Source organism: Balearica regulorum, chromosome 17 (assembly GCF_011004875.1).
Source record: "Balearica regulorum gibbericeps isolate bBalReg1 chromosome 17, bBalReg1.pri, whole genome shotgun sequence".
NCBI lineage: Eukaryota > Metazoa > Chordata > Aves > Gruiformes > Gruidae > Balearica > Balearica regulorum.
The window spans coordinates 11,606,262-11,626,565 of NC_046200.1; the positions used below are offsets into that span (position 1 = coordinate 11,606,262).

The 20,304-nt window shown below is 41.2% G+C and overlaps 1 protein-coding gene across 1 annotated transcript in view; it reads right to left on the reverse strand.

Moving 5' to 3' along the window:
* The window catches only part of BCR (BCR activator of RhoGEF and GTPase), a 104,700-nt gene that overhangs the window by 81,588 nt on the left and 2,808 nt on the right, over window positions 1-20,304 (reverse strand).

Genomic DNA, 20,304 nt, shown 5'->3' on the forward strand with positions numbered 1-20,304 from the left:
CCTCTTGATGAAAGTTGTGTTTACTGAGTAACTCAGATACAGTATAGTTGCTACAACTATACTGCTACTCAGTACAGCTGCATATCTTCGGCAACTTATAGGAGTAGTACAGTGACCCCTGGGGACACTTGGGTTATCAAGGGTTAAGTGTAACAGAACAACTGGCTTTGAATAAAGGGCAGTTTCACTGTTTTACCACCCTTTCAGGTGTCTCAAGCTATGTGCTCTCCCTTCATACATTCTTCTCTACTATAGCCCGACTCCTGTCAGTCACCTGAGACTCTAAAAGACATGTGCTGTTTATGAAGGAGAAGCAATAGCCGTTTTAGTAGAAACGGCTATTATCTTCACTAAATCCATTAGCCCCCTCCAACAGTACACAGGCTCCTATTCACATGATGCACAACCTCCCCAAGGCTGCTGCTACAGTGGCACCCTTCCCACCCTCCTCCCTCCCAGTCACATTGCAGGGCTGCCCCAAAGGTGACAATGCATTGTACTAGCAGCAGATGATGGCTCAGGGATGGAAGGAAAGGAAAGACTAAAAAGCAAAACGTTGAGACAGGGACACAAAGACTCAGAAATAAAATGCATTTGGTTTTTGAAGACTGCTGAGGGTATGGCTCAATTAAATGGCTAAGCTAGTCTCATGAGCGAGCGTGGGTTCATGCAGCAGCAAATCATAACCAGAAAGGATTCTTACCCAGGCATCAGAAAGCAATTAGGGTTTAATTAGGCTCAGGATAGAGAGATCAAAACCAAAGAGGGAACTAATCACATGTGGAACTGAACCATGGATGGCATGTAGAGACAGGAGACCAGGAAAGACTGGAACGGTAAAGGGCACTGAGAAGGAAGAAAAACACCACAACCAATAACTCTGTCAACAAAGAGGGAAGTCAGCATCTGAGGTGACTACAGCCACTTCTGAGGAAGATACATTTCTGCTCCCAGGTGCGGGGCAGAAGTAATCTTACTTTATGAGGCTGAAAAAATGAACGTATGTCAGTGTCAAGAAAAAGGCAACTGAAATCATAGCAAAGGATCAGGAGATAGACTAGACTCAGTATCTGACAGCTCAGATTGCACAGCTGGGCAAAAGGGAGAATAACCCTGAAGATGAAAGCAATTCCCCAAGGCAGAAATCAAGTTCTCCCTTACAGGGCATTAGGAAGGGCAGGAATCCTACCAACACTAGCTCAAAATAGCAGTCTAGTCCTCTCTAACAAACTGCATGACTGTGGAAGTCTACCACACTGCTGCCTGTGCACTCTGATGTTTAAAAGCTATGATGAGTAACAGGTGGTGCATACGCAGGAGGGCTTAACACTGCAGGGTTATTCACAAGAAAGTCAAGAGAGCTGTGTAGGTACTGTTCCACTCAGATGGTACATTCTTTTTCCTTTGAACAGTACCACCTTATTTCTTGATACTAGTATAAACAGACTCACCACAAAGACGGGTTTAGGGAGCTGCTGATTCAGAGCATTAGCAACTTAAGATTTTAAAGTTCTCCTTAAGAGGTATAACAAGTAGAAGGCCCACTAAAGGAGCTTTGGAAATAATAATAATGATAGAAAAAACAACAGGTACAAGGAGTATAAATAGACCACCAAACAGTGAGAACCTGGGCAAAGCTGCTGCAAAGAAGTTACTCAAAGTTTCTAGGCTTCACTAGTATACCACAGTCAAAATACAGTTGCATTCCTTTGCTGAGGAAGTACACCGGCTTCTCTCACTGATCTTTCAAGAGAATGTTAATGACACCTACCTGGAAGGCTTTAAAATTGAGGGGGACTACTGTTCTGGCAGGAACTTACAGGTTAGTAAGTCAATCTGAAACACAAATGACCTTTACTGTAACTGCACTTTTCCAAGCAGTTAAAAAACAAACACCACATACACACACACACAAAAAACCCCAAACCCAACATCAACTCACTCCCCCAAAAAAACCCAACATACAGATCTGCCTTTGGAGTAATGTAAATAAGAAAAGCCAGTTAGTCTAGAAGTCAATCCCGTAGCACAGGGAAACTGGAATTTTTTTAATGCTTGTCTCCTTTACTGTTGCCAGCTGGAGGCTGGGTTGATCTCTTAAGCAAACTGGGGGGGGGGGGGGGGGGGGCAGCAGGCAATAGAAATATTCTCCTGCCATATAATTTCTGTATTGCAAAGTATCTTTCAATTAACAACAGTTATGGGCAAAAGAAGTGTTGTTTGCACTGTAGTAAGTGAAAAAAAAGTCAAAACCCTGGATTCTACTGTGCTGGGTGCCATAGAAACATCTGGAGTGAAAGACAGAAGAACTTCCTAGTAAGGAGTCTGGTAATGAGACACAAACTACTTTATAGCTTCAGTCCATTTACATTCATTAGTAATTAAAAAATAGCTGTTTGGTTAGTTACATAAAAGAAGCTGTGGTCACCAGTATGGCTCTTTATCATTCAAGTAACTGTGGAATAAGCCAACAAAAAGGCAGCAATAATGGAAAGACAAGATGGTTCTGTTGATTTAACTAGCTTTTCCCTTTAGGCCCTATCCATTGCAGGGCTCTAGCAGAACTGGTGAAAACAACGAAGGTTAAACCAAACTTACCTAACCACCACAGACAGAGATGAGCCAGGATAAAGCTTATTTAGCATCGATGTTACCACCTCACTTCACAGATGAAATGTATGTAGTAGCGACTTAGAGGTTACGTCCTAGAACTAAGAACAAAAGCTCAGACCCAGAATGTATAGCTGATCTTGGACACTTTATTTGGAATTATCAGAGCCTGAGTTTCCTTGGATGAACAGGCTATTGATAGTTTAACTTATCCATTTTTCTGAAACACCTGCAGATCCCAAGAGCAGATAAGCCCATATCATTAAACTAGTGCAAGAAAAGATTTGGAAAGAAAAATCCGGTTTTAATAGTGTGTATCCTTCCTCTTTTGTGCCGAAAATCTTAGACTGAGTTTTCTCTTCCCCACTCCCTAGACTTATATAGGATACTTACATGCATTTTTTAAAGCCAGCCTCCAAAACAGTACTTCGTAACCTGAGAATGACAAGTTATCCTTTTAAAAGTAAATAACTGACCCTACTCACAAGTTTCACACAGATTTTAATATAATTAAAACTCTATTTCAGTATACTTAATATCCAAGATTTTTTTAAAGACAGGATTCCCAGCATCTTCACCACTATTCCTTTCTACAGGCCTGATTCTCTGAAAAACATTCACCCACCCTATTTTTGCCTTATCAGGAACCTGCTACATTCCAAAGGGCTGTGCTCAAGGTTGTAACGTTCTTTTCCAGGCATTTTACTGACTATTTCACTGCCAAATACGGCCCTTTGCAGGATGCACTTGTTTGCAAGAACTCAAAATCTGAGACATTACAACAGGGCTGCACAGTATGCTGATGGGAAGAAGCAGACTGCTGTTTACTTCAATCAAATAGAAAAAGTGTGTCACTTTGTGTATTTTTAAAACAAGAATTAATAATTGACATTTGCTTTCACACAGTCCTTTGATCTCAAAGTAAAACAAGCTAAAGGGATACATACAGTAGCACAGCTGCCCCTGGGGTGAGCCACTAGACAACTGCATACTGTAAGGTGGAGAAGAGAAGAACAGACTGAAGAACATGAGTTTGCTCTTGTAACAGGGAAATAACTTCTTCCAAGTCCTTGCAGAGCAACTAGACTTTCCGAGTATTATCTGAGAGACCAAGCTGTAGACGGCACGATGGTAAACAGCGTAAGTCATTTGCTACTCCTAGTTTTCCCCTATAAATAGCAACCCCTCCCCACTGCCTACAGCACTGCCTGACATCTCCCAGGCACACTTGGTATGCATACAGAGATATGACAGAATTTGACAGCAGGTTTCACTTGGAACCATCTTCAAGGACATACTAAATGATGCTGTTAAACCCACTTAAATACCCAATAGAGTATCAGAACAAACCTATTAAAAAGATTATTCTACATACTAGTTGAGCTCAACAACAGTTGTATTTGTTGCAAAAGCCCTTTAAATGAATACAAGATAAGGAAATCACTTTGGGGCTGAGGCCTGGTAGAGCACGTAGACAAGATTCACAGGCCTAAGAGAAGAAACCAGCTATTTTAAAAAGCGGTTCGGCAGAAGAGAACCAGACCCATGTCTTTTGAGTTGTTCAAGTTGCCTCATGTTAATCCTATTTCAGGAATATAGGGAGTGCTCTGGGCACAATGAGTCAGCAGGGTGCGGCATTTTTTTTCCATGTTTGTGGACAGAACAGGAACAGAAAGAGCAAAAGAAGCTGGAAGCCAGAAATCTAGCACCTGACTACTATACAGGCAGGAATTCAGCAGGGTTAAGTCAGAAAAGCTCACAAATCTGCGCAGAACCAGCAGCACAGGTAAAAACAGAAGTCTTTTCTGCAAGTCAAGTAAACATCCTAAATAAAATTAAAAAGAGAAACTAAAGATGTTTCAATGCTGCAAGCTACCTGTATTTTCTCCTGATGACTCTTGCCCCCTCCTTGTTCTAGCCTAAGGGTTTTTTTTTAGCAAATCATGCTATTTGACACAAGTTTTAGTTGCACTGTTAGGCCTGGACAATGACATATTTCAAAACAAGTGCAAGAAGGCCTAGCAATAACCTGTAGAAGTCCCCTTCCCCAAAAACACTCATCAAGGGAAAATATTCACATACTACGTAGTTGTAAGATGTAATACTGCAGATGTCTCATTACAGTAATTACATCATAAAAAATAATCCAAAGTCTTAGCTTATGAACACTCAACTCACACATTCACTCCTGGAAACCAAATGCAAGTTACTTAAGGTGATCCACTCTCCTCTAAAATCTATGCTGACCTGACATCACACAGTCCTTCCAGATGATTTATAACCTAAACAAACTTTTAGCAGAAGCTGGAGACTTTTTTTAGTCTTAGTAAAAAGGAATAATTGTATCTTCTTTTCCATTTTCTCCTGGCCATAAATAGTCAATGTATTTGCTGATGTAATAATTAAAAACATGAAGTACTTACATAGGCAACTGGAAGGGGAGTCAGTCACATAGAATAGGATGTCATCTGGTCTGTCTCGCAAATAATACTGACTGTAAATATATCTTTTCCCCTGCTTCCACTCCTAGCATTCTACTCAGATCTATTCTACAAACAGACTCTATTTCAAATATCAGCAAGCCCTTAAGCTGCCTTTTCTCCCCCCCACCCCCCAACAGCAGAATCAAAGCATCTGACTAGGGAAGAGCCACTCTGCTCAAAGGATACCCCAAACCTCTTCCTGAAATCCCAAAGCAGCTGGCTAATCAGAAGTGAAATTACTGAAGTTAAACACGACTTCTCTGCATTAATGTTCCCATTGTTATTTGAATTAACAACCCCAGAGTCCCAACAGACCGGGGGTTTAAGCATGCATTGTCTTTTGCAGCATTGTACTCTCTCCCCTCCAACACCAACCAATCAGTTGTTGCTCCAACACAAACATTTGTGGGGAGGATGGATGGGATCCATGGTTAGAGGGGAGTTGTGTTTTGGTTTGGGGAGGGTTGTGATTTTTGTTTGGGTTTGGCTTGGAAAAAAACCAAAGAGAACAAAACAAACAAAAAAATCCCAGATAAATTCCCTCATCCAGCTCTCAGCTTGAACCTACAAATGAACAGTTGTTGGCACAACTGACAGGGCAGCATGCCACAGCATGCAGCATTATCACCAAAGACAATTTAAATCAAGACTTAGCCTCAAGGGGCATAATATGAAAATACTGGAAGATATATGCAAATACATGTTGTAAGACAAGGCAGCTTCAAATTTTAAACAAATAAACAAAAAGTAAAAAGTGGAAAAAACAAAGCTCAACAAAAGCAGAATCAATCACAGCCATAGGTAGGCAAATGCAACACAGATTTTTAAACTTAATTATTTAGAGAGGAAACTGAATGAGTTAATAGGAACACTGAATTAGGAAGAAAGAAAGAAGTAGTGGAAGAAAGTACGTGAATTGTAGAAATCAGTGAAAGGGCAAGCCTCCAGCAACAGAACTGAGGCATTTTCATCATCTGTCTTCTTTTTACAGTATTTTCCTTTAAAAGTTATATATGGATATAAACTTATTTCTAAACATGGACATACAGAGGAAGTTAATCGATTTGCCAGCTAAAAGAATTGTGGTCCAGGAAAAATGCACCAAATTGGATTCCAGGACATTAGGGCTCACCAAAATTCAGCTAGAAGTCTGAGCTTCTGCATCTCAAAAGATTAAGCTGCATACTTCCTTGTTAAAATACCTGGAAATTTATTTATGCAAATCATTATATAAGATAAAAGCTTGTTATAAACCCAAGGCTGTTTTTCTTTTAAAGTTCACTTTTCTTTTCTTACATGTGTTTGAAAAAAACTTGCAAATGACTTGATTCCTTACAAAGAAAAAAAACACAACCACAAAACAACCAACTATCAAAAACTATTAAACAAGCCTATTTGCAACACAGATCAGCCCTACATGGCAAGTGCCCATTAATGGGAAAAACAGTTTTAGCATCAGAATGTTTCCTTAACCAGCTGTTGATCTAATTACAAGAAAAAGCTTGTTACAAAGTTTAGGTGCAACTTTATAAGGGTGCTTGTATCCTTGCATCAGTACATATTTGCACATATATTGACACCAGTCTTATTCTGTATGTAGATGTTTCAAAGATTTAAGTTCAGAAATTCTTCCTTTTCAGACTTTTCTTGTGCACATACATTCAGAACGCATTTACACAACAGTTAATGAAGTCTCCTTCCTTGCTTTAAGTGGAGATACTGAGATTTCATACAAGTACTGAAATGGAGGACAGGCACTAACTGTAGATAGATGCATAACCCTTTATCTGCAGTATGAATTTTATTATGTTAACATATCAAGCACAAAACAAAGCAGAGCTTAGATCACATTAATATGCATTTTAGTTTGACCAGACGGTGAGACCACAACAAATTATGTATAGGTCAGTGCTCAAGCCTGAATAAATTTGGGGTAGTCAAGGTCAGGGCTAGGGCATGTTTGCTGAACACAAACATGACAGGTCAGTCACACTCAAACAGCTACGATCACACCATGGTGTAACAGAACTTAAGTTTGTAGCAGACGATCACCCAGCTGAATGGAAGGCATCTTCTGTGGTCTCAGGTAATCTAAAAACATAATAGACATATTTTTCTCTCCATGCATATTAAAAAAACCTACCTAACCAAAATTCATTTTGACAGAGTCCTACCTCAGAGATCTGGACAAACTGAGAAAAGCTTATCTGATGTTTTAATGTAAACATGGTTTTATCACTTTTTGTTGCCTTTTTGCCTCCTAAGACAGCAGAGACAGAGTGGTGCTAAAAGAATCATTAAACAAGTTTAAATGCTTTCCAAACTGCATTAGCATAGCATCCATCCAGGAGGCATGGCAGATACATATGGACAGCTAACACAGTTCTCTAAAAGGTAAGAGAAACTTTAAAACAGAATTACATTTTTTAACTGCCTGCCCAGTATAGCTCAGACAGTTCTCAACCACATCTGCAGGATTGCTACTGAAACTGTACAGCATAAGCTGCATGCAAGTAAGTTTTAAAACATTTATAACCTAGGCCTGTGAAAACCCTATCCGCTCTTTTGAAGTCAGAAATCAAGCCCACACTTCAAAATCAAGATATCTTGGGAAATTCTGATTCAGGTAGTTACATAGAAACATACAACTAGCGGTGTGGAGCTTCAGTCACAGCAAAACAGTCACTAGAACTCCCCTGACATGAGCAAATCCTGGATCAAGTCTTTCTTGAGATTCTGTTAGAGCTCTCAGAGTAGCCATTGGTGCGTACAATTGAAATAAAACGAAAACAATAATCCAAGAGGAAAAAAAAAAAAACAAGAAAAAAAAAACTTCATTAAGCGCTTTCATTCCTTCCTTGCTTTTTTTATCCTCTTTTCCATTAGGATAATATTTTTTCCTGATGGGAACCCTGACCCTTTTAGCAATACAGGAAAACTCCGGTAATGGGAAGTTGACTTCAGCTCTGTGACTGCATGGTAAGAATTCATATTCTTATACCACCTTACCAGGAGGATTTTACTGTAGGTGTCCATCAGCACCTCACTCCCCTGGAGGTACTCAAGGGGCTCACTTTGAAGCTGAGTTTGGTGCACCAATACCTGCCTGCCCTCCAGAGCACAGGTACAGGCACCTGCTTCTAGGCACAGGCAGTTCTTTATTTACCTTAAGCAGTGCTAGATTTTCTCCTCTGCTGGGGTCAGCATTATCTCACCCATTCACCTCCCTGGTGGTGCTTTTCAGTACAACACAGAATTTTTCAGCAGTGAGAAACATCGAATATAAACAGGAATAAAAGATAAAATCAATGTCAAATTGCAGACACTGTCATGGAGCTCTCAAGCTAATAGTGGGGAGTACTGAAAGAAACATTGTGATACTATCAACCACTTACTAAAACTCTGCTGAGATGGGATTGGCTGAGATGTATCCCTCACTGAGGTGGAGGCTGCAACAGGACCTTCTGTCTCCCACGTCTTCTGGGGATACATGTCCCCCCACCTTAATACTGTCTCCTCGCAAGACTTACAGATGCTACGCCTCTGTTCCAGGATGCTGCCCACTCCTACCCCTGGCAAGGTGGACAAGTGCTACTACTGGAGACAAAGCAAGATCATCTTCTCTTCCCTAATACTGAAGTAGAGAGGGATCAGCATCAACCTGAAGTTTCCAATACAGTTTCAGAGTAACCAGTACTCCAGTAGCTCCAAATCTTTAGTTTACTTTGACCATCAGTTTACCAATATAAAGTTATTGCACTCAGTGCATACAGAAGTTGCAAAATCAATTTGATTTAGAAAGGGTGAAAGCAATGTGTAAGTCCTACGTATATATTTCTATACAAAGCAGTGTAGTTTCTCAACAACTGCAAAGGGAAAAGCTTATGAGTTTGTGTAACTGCTCAGCTGTGCTTAGGGGGACCTTCAAGAAATTCAGCAAATGAAATTGAGGAAGTGCCTCTCCAAAGACTAAATGGGTGCAGAGACAGGTTTGCATTCTCTGTGCTATGTGTTCAAACATCACTTAGGAAGACAGGAAAGTGGAAAATAATTTTCTTCAATATGCCCTGATCTAAATTCGTAAGATATGAGAGCTCCTGCACTCCCATGAAGCAGAACCCAGCTGTCATATGAATGACAAGAGCATCAGATCATGTAAACAATCTCAAAAGTGCAATCAGCCTCTCATCGCTGTCATTCAGTATAAATCAATTCAAGAAGACAGCCAGGCCTGTAGCTCAATATTCCACCTAAAATACTAAAGGAAAAATAGGGAATGTTTTTGATCTCTATCATCAGAAAAGATGGGGACCATCAGTCAGGTCTGCCAAAGGCCCTTGCACTGGAAAAAACAGAACTGTTGTGTAAGTGTAAGACAGCAAGTGGTTCCCAGGCTCCCTATCGAGCGGAGCACACACTAGCTCTTCTGAAGATAGTTGAGGACTAAACACATATCCCCTTTCTCCCACACCAGATCCCTCCATCTGATCAGAGACATGCTCATCATGCAGTTCTGTTAGCAACATCTGTCTTTTGGCCTCATTACAATGAAAGGATCACAGGTCTCCTAGGAAAGAGGGCAACAACAGACCATGGAGCACCCAAACTAGTTACAAGTCACACCATACTTCATTCCTATGGGTAAGTTCCTTAGGAAAGAAGCTAGTGGAGAAAAGGCTGAACAAAAGGTTCACCCACACAATTATTCAGGTGACTGTTAGGCTCAACGTATTGCTTGTGTTAAGCATACTAGTTTTCTGTGATAGTTAGAAGCAGCTCTTGAAGGCCTTTGAGGAGCATGCTTATCTGAGCTGAGAGATACTTGTTCCAGCAAGTTAGGAAGCCAAGAGCACCTATGAGACAATACTCTGGACTTGGCTAAAGCTTTCTTCCTGATATCCATATACCCCTATCAGGAGCTATGGATGATCACTATTAGACTAGAGAAATTATATATGTCCCAAGGCTGAAGAATGCGTTTTCATCAAGACAAGAGCTTGTCAGATTTTTTTTCCTTTTTGCAATTCAGATTTCACTCATCAGCTTTTTATTAAAGAAAAACAAGAAATCAAAACAAGGAACAGGCTGCAAGATATGCTGCTTTTCAGTGAAGTCACTGATGTGGTGCAGGCTGCTCATCACCTATACAAGGCACCTTTAATCACAGCTAAGCACTGGGCTTGGTATCCACCACAATCAGGTTTAGACAGGAGAACTGCAATAGACGTTTACAACAGGATGTTCTCTGCTGGCCAATCCACAAATTCAAGTAATTAGTACAATTAGCAGAGACAAATACATTCATCCAAATACCACGATTTCCTCACAGACAATGATAGAACATTGCCAGATTGAGGCATTACAATGTTTTCTCAGTGATGACAGTGATTTCATCCCTATCCGAGAGATCCAATGACCACCTCAGGAGAAAGTAAAGCAAAAGCACACAAGACATCCAGGGAAGGGAACTCCTACACTCAGGCATTCAACGTAGGATTCAAAGGGGACAGTCTGCAGAAGAGGTGAAGGGCAAGGACAGGGGGAACACACAGAAGTCTTCCAACAGTGATCAACTCACTTTCTCAGCATATTATTATCTGAAATTTCATGTGGTAATGTCAGTGCTGACAATTATTAAAAAAAAAATTAATGAACAGAGATATGTTAGCAGGAAGCAAAAATTAAGACTGCTATGAACTGAGGCAGTTGGATGCTAACAGTCACAGAAACATGCTTTTCTGTGCCTTGGCTCATACTAAGCACCATAATCTAATCTCTTTTGGGAAGCCCTGAGCCCAGGCAGGCTGACAGGCCATTACTATCTTCCTGAGCAAAATCATACTGTGCTATGTAATTGTAGACTGCAGCAGATACAGTTCTCTGTGTTTGTATGTTACACCTCCCTAGTGACAACAGACCAATCACATTTACTTTTTAGCAGCTCAGACACGTTTGAAGCCTGATGCTCCGGGGAATGAGGTATTTTTCTTCAGAAGAGATTATTCTAGGAAGCTGCTGGCCCCTTTTAAAAGAACACACACATGTGACTGTAGGTAACTGAGGGTTTTGTTTGGGTTTTGTGGCTTTTTGTGGGGTTTGTCATTTTGTTTTGTGGGGTTTTTTTTAAGCTATCCTAACAACTAGAGCCTGCTCCAGCCTCATCCATATTGTGGGTTCAAAATGGGCACTCTTTACCTAGCTTTGCAGCCAAGGTAGTATATAATTTCTGATAAGGTAATAGCTGGCACATATCCTGTCAGAGAAGTAGCTGCATTTCAGTGTTGAGCATAGAATATTCTGAAGTCCTTAAAAAGAAGTAAACAGACATAGTGAGCCAAGGCTGCACAGTGCACACATGGACAGGTCACAAACACAGAGGAACTGCCAAGTCCAAACACATGAGTTGCTCACTATTAAGTAACTACTGCAAAAGCTGGCTTTTTAGATTTCAGATAATACTGCGTGACCCATGGCAGCATGCTACAGTTGTTACTACCCTGTCACAGACGAATCTGCAAGTAATTTGCAGCTTTTGGATACTTCAGAGAGACACCTAACCTATGCAGAAGCTCCAAAAGAGGAAGGTTTTTTTTAATATATTCTTTTTAAAAGAAGGAAGGTTGCGGTGGATTTATTCTCCCTATAAAAGAGTTCCTCCCTCCACAAAATAAAAAAAATAAAATAAAAATAAAATAAATAAAATAAAAATAAAATAAATAATAAATAAAAATAAAATAAAATAAAATAAAAAAAATAAAAAAATAAAATAAAAAAAAACCCAGAAGCAACAAGGATTAGTGAAATGACTGCAAATAGCAAAATAACAGAAGAAAACAACTAAGCAAAGGGCCTGCAATACAACAGGCACAATTCTGGGGGCTGATAGGGTCCATCTGTCAGAGAAGGGGAAGAGCATCTTCAGTTATAGGCTTGCCAAGTTGGTGAATCCAAAGTTGCCAGCAGAGGTAAACCTCAATCCATCCCACTCCTACCAGTTTGATGCCAGTGCCAGCAATAGATACCCAGAGCCAGGAAAAAAATCACAGGTCAGCAGGAGAGCATGTGCAGTGAAGCACAAAGGAATTCCAGCCACCCTAGCCAGTAAGTCAGCTTCATTGAGAGCCCAAATTAAACACCTCTATACAAATGCATGTAGCGTGGGGAATAAACAGAAGGAATCAAATATGTGCACCCACCTGCAGGGCTATGATTTCATTGGCATCACAGAGACATAGTGGGATAGCTCCTATAGCTGAGTGTTGAAATAGAAGGATACAGGCTCTGTAGGAAGGACAGGTAGGGGAGAGGAGGAAGGGGTGTCGCCCTCTATGTCAATGACCAGCTGGAGTGCATGGAGCTCCGCCTGTGGATGGGTAAGAAGCCAATCAAGAGTTTATAGTGGGGGTCTGCTACAGGTCACCTAACCAGGAAGATCGAGTGGATGAGGCCCTCTATATACAGATAGGAGCAGCCTGACATTCACAAGACCTGGTTTTCAGGGGAGACTTCATCCACCCCGATATCTGTTAGAGGGACAACACAGCAGGGCGTAAGCAATCCAGGAGGTTCCTCAAGAGGTGCTATGCTGGATGTTGTCACCAACAAAGAGGGGCTAATGAGAAATGTGAAGCTCCAGGGCAGTCTTGGCTGCAGTGGCCACGAAATGCTGGAGTTCAAGATCCTTAGGGCAGTTAGGAGAGAGCACAGCAAGCTCACTACCCTGGACTTCATGACAGTGGGCTGTGGCCTCTTCAATGATCTCCTTGGTAGAGTACCATGGGACAAAGCCCTGGAGGGAAGAGGGGCCCCAGACAGCTGGTTAGTATTCAAGGATCACCTCCTCCAAGCTCACCTTCAAGCTGTTTAACATCTTTGTTGGTGACATGGACAGCAGAATTGAGTCTACTCTGAGAAAGTTTGCAGCCTGGAGAAGAGAAGGCTCCAGGGAGACCTTAGAGCAGCCTTTCAGTCCCTAAAGGGGCATAAAAGAAAGCTGGAGAGGGACAGTTTGCAAGGGCAGGTAGTAATAGGACAAGAGGTAATGGCTTTAAGCTGAAAGAGGAGAGATTTAGGTTAGATACTAGGAAGAAATTCTTCCCTGTGAGGGTGGTGAGGCACTGGCACTGGTTGCCCCGAGAAGCTGTGCAGGCCCCATCCCTGGAAGTGTTCAAGGCCAGGTTGGATGGGGCTTTGGGCAACCTGGTCTAGTGGAGGGTGTCCCTGCCCATGGCAGGGGGGTTGGAACTAGATGATCTTTGAGGTCCCTTCCAACCCAAACCATTCTATGATAATTCAGTAATATAAACCAACAGACTGAACTTTTCACTCTTCCTACAGGGCAGTGATTGTGGATTCTCACACACATAGTCCTCATGTATTCATGTAGCCATGTGCAACTAACTCAGCTCCAGCTGCCACGTTTGGCCAGAGCTTTCTCTGAAACAGAGATTCCAATTACATTTGCAATAATCTGATTACTATATCAGCTGTAACCTGGTTAAGAAAGGGTCTGAGAGATACCATTTTGGCAGCTGGGAATAAGACAAAAGGGAGACATGCTTTTGTTATTTTAGTAACAGGAAGACCTGCAAACCACAACCAGATTTTGTGACAGAAATACACCACGCTGATCCTACGTGGGACAGTTTTACTGTTTGAAACACATACAGTACAACTCAAAACAAGTTTAGAGAAATTACGGATTTGTAAAACTGCCTCAGCGGTAAGACAGACCAACATTCAAGGATTTACTTACAGTTTATGGTTACTTTCACATCACATGTAATTTAAAGATATGATCAGGGAAGCAATCCACTTTGTTATCAGTGAGCTTGCCAAAACTTGCTTTGTAACTTAAGACACTCAAATTGCTGTTTTGTAAGTACTTCATTTACATGTAGTTCACCCAAACTAATCCATGCCAGCATTTCTGTTGTCACTTGCAGTCTACCGCTCTATCTGCACAGCAAAGTTGACATTCAACCTGTACCAGACCACCATTTCTTTTCCTACATGTGCCAGCAAGAGATTACTAAAGTCAATGATATTTCACCAGGGAAAGAACAGGATCAGGTCCCTATTGTTCTTTCCATGCTTATCTGACTGGACAGAACAAATCAAAGAGGAGACAGTCAAAAAAAAAAACCCGCTAGTCTTGGTTTCTCTGGGGGAAAGCAAGCTCCAGATAAGCTGTGCCTCCATTCAACAGCCTGATTTTCACGAACAGCAATATGCTTCCCTATGGTAATTGAAATGGAGCAATTCTCCTCAAACAGCTTGCCAGGTCTCACCTCATTAACCTTTATGGACTGACCTCCAAAATTCCTTGAAGCTGAAATACAGGTCCCCTTTGCCTCTGCACGATAACTGTTTATCCCTAAGAGGTTGGGGAGAAAGGAGGGCATTAGAGAGAGAACTGCTAAATGTGCTAGAACTGGAAGATAGAGACCTGTTTCCAGGCTATCACTGGGGCTCAAACCTTCACAGGCTTCTGTCTCCTTTGCTGGCCCATCTTTCAGATACCCTGGAAAGCAAACCTTAGATTATAAATCACCCTCCCCCAACATTTCTTTTAAGAGTCAGTATCATTAGCTATAGTGGGCTGCCCAGTATTCAAATACGCATTTACTAACCCACACTTGAAGGTTTAGCAAATTTTCTAATTAAACCTTCTTCAACCTCCCCCCCCCCCCCCCCCCCCCCAAATCTGTTACCCAGGATGCCTACTCAACATTCCACCTAACTCATTTTACTACCTTTGCTCACACCTCAGTGAAACTTTCTGGTAGCAAAGCAAGCTGCCAATGAAGGAGTGACTGAACACAGTGCTTATAATTATATGCAAATATCCAAACCAGAGATACTAGACGAATGGAAGCACTTAGAAGCACTTAGAAAAGGTGGTAGAGCAATTCATTCCAAAAATTACTAGACTCCTAGCTTTCAGAGAGCATAACTGCAAGAATCAAAAAGTAAAATCTTCCAGTTTTGCACCTCTGGAAGTCTATACCTGGGGTCACATATACTTACACTAAACAGTGAAAATCTTCAAGGTTAAAGCCACACATTTGTGCAACTGCTTTGCTAGAGATAAGGAAAACAGAGGAGACCAAAGCACCTAATTCCCCAACATATTTTAAAGTCCATCACCTACACGCACAAGTAAATCACTTCATAAGCCATGGTTAGTGCTTATACCAATCTAAAGAGAGACCCATCTTCTCCCCATCTTTGCCTATTCCTCCACACAGCAATTAGTTTCACTCTACCAGCCCAGTCCTTTCATTAGTTCCAAACCCTAATCAATTCAATCATGCTCATCCCCATCCTCAGCTCTTTGCTCACCTTTGGTTCTGCAAGGGAAAAACAGCTGAAAAGCTTTCTAATCCAGAAAAGGAAGCTAGTGCAAAAAAGTACCATGGCATCCAGGTTTTCTCTCCTTTCTCTTCTTTTTCCTTCAGCCACCTAGAAAGAAGTCTGCATCTCAGAGGAGGTACTGCACTGGGGCAAGCAGTAAGCCCATGGATGTTCCCAACTCTCCCTGCCACTTCTCAGGGCAGGACCAAAGTTTTGTACAAAACAGCAACCTCACTGTGTTTTTCCTTTGAAACCATTTGGACAGAGGCTGACAACTGTGAAGCAAAATGGATGCACAATTCATACACATCTGTCAGTTCAACTGCTTTGGCCATAAACCAGTGCTTTTTCAGTACTTTGAACAGTCAGCAAGGACCATAGGAGCAGCTCGCTAAGCCATAGACTTAATATTGTGGTTCCACTTGTCTACACATTTCCTGCTCAAATGAAAGGCATTATCATCTTGCTCTGTGGCATTCATTGCTTTAGGGCTCTAACCCTTGGCTCTGTGAAATCACCACACTGAAATCACCTATGACGGCAGCTGCACAAAATGTGCTCATCTCTACTGCCAGACCAACTACTTTTAAGCTGTTGGTAATTATGCAGGGATGACAAGCTGCTTTCTACCTAACCCATTACTTGCAGAATTCATAGTGCTCTGTCTACTTCATAGGAAAGCCAGTCCCACTTCGATATCTCTGTTGTGGACAACAAAAATGAGTTTCACACAGACAGATCAGGTGACACCATCACTCTCCAGGGCTTCCCAGTATCAGACAATTACTATCTGGGTTGGTTTACACTCTCATTTCAAAGGCAGGTGCTTTGCAATTGCAGAAGAACCTGAATGTTGGGGTAGGAGAAACTCCATGATCTAGAGTTAACCCAAGAAAACCAAAAATAAAATCTATCTGCATGCCATTACTTACAGTAGGCCTGAGGTAAAGGTTAGCAACCATTTGTGGAAGAAGAAACAAACCAAACAAACAGGACTGCAGAGTCCACTATAGTCAATGGGGACATAAAGCAGAAGCTCTATATAGTCCACTAAACTCAGCTGGAGGGAAAGATAAATATGGCAGAGAAAGAGGGAGCTCTTCACTCCCCACAAGAGGGGAGTGGTAGCACAAGCAGCTTGATAATCTCAAAAGCCACTAAATCGCTGGGAAGGGGAGGAGGACAGGGGCAGGGGGGAGGCATTTAAACAGCATCTTGTCATCAGTGCTCCTAGGAAACCCACTGATCATCGCAGCAAAGGATTAAAACATGTTTAGAAAGTAACAGCAAAATTAACTAAACAAGTGTCAGAAAGAATTTAAACCTCATTCCCGACCCAATGTAAGTCAGACACTGACAGCAGGACCAGTGGCCAGCAGCCTTAAAATTAACAAGTGAGCTGCACATTATGAAAGTTCCTGCATTTCAGATCCTCAGAAGGAAGAATCACTACACAGAGGACTGAAGTCTGCCTCAGTTGCTCAAAGGAAAGTTATGTTTCTAAATAGCAGCAATAGCGCTGGCATGTTCCCTCATGAGTCATCTTTGTACTGCTAAAACATTGCAAAGCACTTTTCAAACTACATCTTGTAAAATCCACAGAATACAATAGTGAGTGGAAGAAGTGCAGAATTAAGAAACTTGTCCAAGATCTCAGAACATGCAAGTAACTCAGGAATAGACTCTTGCAGAAACTAGTACAGAACAACGTCCTTCCATGATGACATATTGCATGCTTTCTTGGGGCTTTAAAATTAAGTAGTGTCAAGGATTACCTTTAAAGCAGGAAATTCAGATGCTTGCCTGTCTGGTCAGGCATTTAAAGCATACAAAACCTGAAGAATCTAGAGCTCTAAGTAAGTATGTGCTTTAAAATGGCAGTCTGCTCTGCTGAGATAAAAGGAATTTTGAGTCTTGCAGTTCACATGCATAGATAAATTCTAGCACTCTTTCCTCTGTCTACATCAAACTCTCTAAAAATATAGAGAACACTCGATGCTCTTCAGAAAGGAACATTCAGCACTCCCACACCTAGTAGAGGCTAAAATAAGTAAAACTTTACTCTTGATGGAATTAAATAACACATATCCCTAAACTGACCTTATATTGAGCGTTATGGCTGTTGGTAGCTTTCTATAGAGACACCCTGGCAGAACTCTCTGGAAACCACTGCCAAGTCCTCTCAAGTGAACAGAAGTCACTACTGGGGCACCTTTAAGGAAGCAGCTTTACAGGTAAATATTATCTATGTGGACTCCAGATAGTTTCCATGTTGTTATGCAGATAGATAAAATCATTTCACACACAGAGCTATGAGAGAACATGTGCTGATTTTATAAGCAAGCTATAAAGCCAAGCAACAACTCTAGTGTGCTCCTCAATTAACAAACTGTTACTAGTTTAAAAAATGACCCAAATGAGGCCATTGCAAGGCCTTGTCACTGCATAATGGCACTATGCAAGTCTCCCCTTGATTATAAGGAGAAATACACCTCGGGTGGCTTCTCTTCTGCCTGTCTCTGCAACAGAAGTTTAACAGTAGACAGAATTTTAAAAATCTTGTTCTTTCTCCACAGTCAGAGTAAAAATATTCAAGCTTAACACAGAGTTAAGGCTTGATTATTTTTTTTCTGTTCCCACTACAGGAAATTAGTGATACATAATTCATCCTAACGTAAATATCTTTGCCTGGGCTCCATTAAGTACATCTAATAGAAAGTGCAGTTATTACCAAATCTCAACCCTGAAGCTCTGATTCTGCTCCTTGGAAAAAACTGGACGGCTACTACCTTGGTTTGATTTAAGGTTTTTGATAACCCATCTCCAAGAACCCAGATTCAAATTTTGGCTTGGATCCCATTCACTTGAGAGTTAGGTGACCTCTTTCTAGTCCTTTTTTGTAATACAAAAGTAGGAAACTATCACTTGACTGTGAACGCAAGAAATAATTTGGACAAAACAGCACGTGTCTGCTGGCCAAGCTCAAGATGCACTGGGATGGCAGATCCAGACAAAAAGTTCGCATCGCACCTGTCCACATCATGTTCAGTATTATTATGGCCAGAGTCATGAAAAGCAAAGCCAGCAAGCATACAAAAATCTGAATTCACAAAGAAGCCAAATACTATTGAACAAATCCCACTTGATGCTAATTAAGATTAAGGCTGGCCAGAACCTGCTGTGATTCAAACTTGCACTCTCTGTTCAAGCAAAACTTCAGGGAAGCCTGGCAGAACCAGTGACTGAACCACAGGTGCAGGAAAAGCTGGCTGGATCTGTGAACTACTTCCATATCACGTGGTGATGGAGACCAGTCTGCATCAGAGCCTGATAGTTGGGAATGGTAGCCAGCCAGCTAATCACACAGTGATCTCTGATGCCTTTTGTTTGTTTTAGGAAAAAGAGGTCCTGCCAATTGGTTTCAAATCAAAATTCTTCCTCATCAGGAAAGAAAGAAAATTTATAGAAAACGATGCCCAGTGGGATTTAATCAGAATTCGGTCCTCCTAAAGGCATAAGCCTTTTTGGTTAAGTAAAAAGTTGCCACCAGCTAATGTGCAAGACAGTAATGATTAGCCATCTGGTGAAGGTTCCTGCTAAGCTTGCCATGTTACCCCCTATGCTGAGGAAAGCAGAAGGTAGATCAGTTACATTCTGTCCTTGCCTGCAATTGTATGGTGATCCTTAGGAATAAGACACAAAGCTTTCCAGCACAACCAGGAATTGTAACTGTTCTGACTTTTCGGGAGCCCATTTTTTTTTATCACTGCATCCCAGCTAAATTATTTAGAATTAAAATTATCTATTGCCTTTCTGAAAGATGAATTTATCCTCAAGCTTTATCAACCTTTGTTATTTTTGCCCCTTTGTTTCCTTTTGCAAAGATTGCAACTGCCAGGAGGCTTCCCAGTCATCTAAAGAGCATCAGTAAACAAGAGCAGAGACAGATGGCTGCAGCTCAGTTCAAACCAGCACAAGATCCAGCCTCTCCCCTGCATTGCAAGTGCTACCCATAAGATACAAATATATGCATAAAACTGAACAAGAATGCAGTAGTCCCAGACAGAAAACAAGTATGCATATACAATCCTGATAAGGAAGAAGTCACTGTGAGGACAGGGCGCTGAGGTTTCATGTACAGTGAACATCCATTAAAACCATGCAGCCGTCCAATATTACAACAACAAGATGTAAGGATGGCATCCCTTCATTGCTGCTCCCAAAGCATTGCTGGCAAAAAACAATCAGCAGGGAAAGTAAAACCAGGCCATCTCTTTCCAGTAATGTTACCATTCTGAAAACTAACACACCAAACTCACAAAACCTGAGAAAGTGACATCATCTCTGATAGGCCTCTCAATTCACCTACTACTTCAGGAATTCAGTTACATTGACAAATAACATGTTAACCCCTTATTAAAATGACAGAATCAAAGAAACAAAGAATACCCACAAGATAACTCACAGATTTAGAATGACAGAATTCTATCAAAACAATCATACTGGCTTTTTTTCATTCCTGGATTTGATTGTTTTTCATTTACTGCATAGAAGACTACTGGCATTAGCACAAGATGCTATTTACATGCCTTGCTCAATAGATTGAGATGATCTATCTGTATCACCACAGTTCACTGTTTGCCTCTTCCACCAACTACAAATCCACTGTGATTCCACAGACACACCTGCATGCCTGAATGGCTTATGTAAGAACGGGTTCAAACATCGCCCATTCTTCCCCAAACAGAAATTTTGACTCTGCTGAAATTAAATTAACAGCTCTCCCTCAGGGCTTCCTGATATTCCAAGTTCTTCCTTCACTTAGTGATAGCAGAAAGCTTCAAGAACAGGGTTG